At 39.3% G+C, this 3,780-nt stretch overlaps 1 long non-coding RNA gene across 1 annotated transcript in view; it reads left to right on the top strand.

Moving 5' to 3' along the window:
* The first annotated feature begins 227 nt into the window (after window positions 1-227).
* Window positions 228-3,780, top strand: part of LOC146079604 (uncharacterized) — a 7,697-nt gene continuing 4,144 nt past the window's right edge. Inside the window, exons 1-2 of the long non-coding RNA XR_014474638.1 lie at window positions 228-331; window positions 1,520-1,638. This is a non-coding gene — a long non-coding RNA (uncharacterized LOC146079604). The remainder of the gene's footprint in view (window positions 332-1,519; window positions 1,639-3,780) is intronic.

Raw genomic sequence — 3,780 nt, 5'->3', positions numbered from 1 at the left:
TATCTCCATCACAGCAGTATACTGTTGCCCGTGGTTCGACTGCACGACAGTCAAAGGGAAACAGGATTTTCCTGGTGAATTATCCAATATTAATTTTTCTTATGGGCTACTAAGATTAAAGAAAAAAAGAATTAGACTTTCAACTACATGGTATTACCCTTTCTGATTATGTCCATGAGAAATAAATCCTGATGGGTTTCAGAATAAAGAACTTTTTAACTATTGGCAGATAAAACAAAGATTCTGAAGATGGTGGATTGCAGTTCTCAATAAATATTCACTGGACCTGATGATATTGATAGTGGAGGAGGCTGCCACAGAACTTAACCAGGTTAGATAAAATATCCTTGAGTTTGAGGAACTGCATAAACCTACTTTCACAGGATACAACACAAAATAGGTTGGAGAAATTGAATGTCCTGGTCGTGACTTACAAATTTAAAAAGACACAATATGAGATGGTGAATAAATTATTCTGAATATTAGGCTTATAGCTGACTCTCCATAGGCTTATGGCCGAATATAGAATGAGAGGCCATTATTATAAACAACATGGTCAATGTCCCTATAAAGACAGAACAACATCCAGTGACATGCCGTCATCATCTGGCGATGAATTTATGGAGATTAATACTGTTATTAAACCCTCTTTAGGTGTTACCCCCACACAGGAAAGGGTCATGCAACAGATGGACTTGGAGAGGTGACAAGTCTTTCATTGGTCCAATCGAACTTCGACTGAAACTCTGTTTCAAGTAAAGGCTCAAGTTTTGTTCCAATAAACTATTTTAATAGTTTAAAATGGAAAATGGATTTACAATATATAAAAAGACAACTTAAGCTCAGGGAGTTCTTTAATGATAGGAAATATTGACAAAGACTATTATGTTCTGATAATCTAACATTGGACTCTAACTCTAAATATATAATCATACCTTCCAAAATTGGAGGGGTGGTAGACGATGTGCAACAGTAATGTAAAGAGATAGATTCCCAGTTGTCAGTTGATGATGTATTTTCTAGGTTGCTTGGTGATCTCACTAATTGCTATAAAAATGGTGGATATTATGTTAAACAATGTTTGTGATATAATTATTATATCTGAAACAAGTGGTTTTCCAAAAATCAAGATACCCAAAGTGCCTATCTTGTACACACAGCCCAAGAGACATAAGAATAATTTGACCTGCCAGAATGCTCCATTATTTTGGACAGGGGGTCCCTTTACAGCAATGTTGCAGTATTATTGGATCACTATTTGCTGTTGTGTGTACAGTATATCTACACTTAATTAAAATATACTGTACCATGGATTTATTATTGACTCTTGATGGTTAAGGTGAGTTCCCTGATAACACCTGGCTGTGTACTTTGGACATTACCATCCTCTATTCCAGAATTCCTCAAAATGATGGTCTTTTCATGAAACATAAGTACATTGATGGTACATTATTTCCACATGTTTTTCCAATTTCGATCTGCTTTTATGTATTTTGTTTATATGCATTTTGTTTTTTAGGGTGCTGCTGGTTTGCAATGGTAGCTGCGGTATGGCACTGGCCTGGAAGTTCATCCAGTGTGCCCAACCAATGCAATGGCCGACACATGCTGGCCCTATTCTCACTGGGGGTATTTAAGGTGAGCACATTGTATTTTCTATGTTTACTAGAAACCCACCCATACTTAGCAGGGGTAAATAAGAGGGGTGTGTCCACACCCCCTCCCATATGCCATGCTCCCTTTTATACAGGGACCAGCGATGCTGTTGGTGCCCCTGCTTAGTCCCCCAGACGTTATATTGTGAGGAGCTAATTGCCCACTGAACCTTGAAGGGAGCTTGCAGGGCTTACATAAGGCTAGTTGTCTAAAACATGAGTGGGAAGACATAAATGCTGTCAGCTGTCATGTTCTGGCAGGAGGACATGAAAGTTACTGCTGCCATTTGTTTCAGTGCTGCTGTGCATGTCTGTGCCCCCTGCAGTCTGCACATGAGGCTTTGATGTGTGTCCAGTGCAGAAGCCTCCATCAAGCCAGTGCTTGCAGCATGTGGCAGTGCATGTGCTGAGGTAGCATGTGGTGGTGAGGGTGTTGGGCAATGGTGGATGCGGGTCACCACAGCCTCAGCTGGACTGTACTCTGTACAGTGGCATCCTCCATCCAGTCCATGCTGTAACATCCTGTGTGGGCGTGAACCCAGAGTATTTTGGGTGGTAGTGGGAGGAGGGAACATGCCCCATAACCTGCATAGCTGCACATTATATTGAAAAAGGTATGCCAGTACTGGCTGAAATGATGTGCAAGATGGTTCACAATGAAAAATGTATTATCTAAAATATTTCACATATTAAAATATAACAATCACATATATACTGTATTAAAATATATTATTATTCATAACTGCACATTATATGCCTAAAGTAAGCAAGTCTTAGAGCTTATAGCAAGGCAAGGGACAGAGCCTCTGTAAAGGGTGGGGGTGAGAAAGTTGTATGGAGTGCATTGTAATGCTAGTCTATTTTATCGGCTTATATGTTAAAAGTTTTTTTCCTTACTTCCCATCCAAAGTTGTGAATATTTCTAAACCTTCGAGGGAAACTTCATCACATAATGGGGAAAAGTAGAGATCATTTTGTCCAGTGATTTGTGAAATTACAACGTTCAGACAGACAGACAGACATGATTTCCCAGACTTTGCTTTATACTATGTAAGGATGTCCTTGAATGCTATAATAAAGCCTAAAAGCTTGCATTGAGCCATAGAGTTTTAAGTTTTATTTACTGTAAAAGCCCGCCAAGAGTGCCAACTTTTTGGAATTATTTACAGGGCTCCAAGTGAGCCAGTATGCAATGGTATGGCATAACGGCAATTAAAGTACTGACGTTTTTTTCCCACAATGGCATGTATTCAATGCTTTTTGCGAGTCAGGCTCACTGTTCGCTCGTGCATGTCACCGTGACCTCGCTGAAGCACTCACCACTTTTAATCATCTCCTCCTTTCTGTCTGTCTCCTTATTCAACGCTTCTGCTGCTCACCATCCCTTTTTGCGAACTCTGCATAATTATGCGAGGGGAAAAGGGTGAGCTGTAGCAGGAGAGATCAGGTTTCTCCTGCTCTCCACGTGAGGTGTGCAGACTTGACTTGTGTTTGAGCAGGGTGTTCGGGGGATCTGTGGATCTTGGCTTCTGAACAGGTTTAAGGTTAGTGTTTTGTGCAGTGTTTTTATTACAACACATGGCTGTGTGACAATTTTAATTGGGTTTGTGGCTGCAGACTGGTGCTGTGTATTTTGTCCTCATTTATTCTTATTATTGTGTTGTGCTTTGGCCGTGGTTTCAGTGCCCTGGGTTTTTATTTTATTTATTTTGTAATTGTTAGCATTTTTAAATGCCTTTTTGGGGGCTTTGGTTTAGTTTTTTTTTTTAATACACCCCTAAATTGTGGTTTTATGTTAGGGGGGGTCTCCCTGAGCTTCCCGGCCTTGGTTTAACTAGGAGCATTACTGATTACTGATTACTAGGAGCATTACTGATAACTAGGAGCATTACTGATTTCTTATTGGATACCATTAAAATAACTTATTAAATTCCAAATAAATTAATATAGAAGTACATCATTATGGCACTTGCAATAAATACATTAGAGTACATTAAAAACAAAAAAAATAAAAACTTTAACAAAGATAGTCCTACAGTTCACCTAAAAAAGATGCCGAGGGAAAAATGGAGAACTGCTGTAAAAAAAGAAACCAGCAGGACTCGCAATTTGTGCATTGAATACA

This window comes from Crinia signifera, chromosome 5 (assembly GCF_055691185.1).
Source record: "Crinia signifera chromosome 5, ASM5569118v1, whole genome shotgun sequence".
In the NCBI taxonomy this organism is placed as follows: Eukaryota; Metazoa; Chordata; class Amphibia; order Anura; family Myobatrachidae; genus Crinia; species Crinia signifera.
The sequence above is the reverse complement of the archived record's forward strand: the minus strand, read 5'-3'. Positions and strand labels throughout refer to the sequence as shown.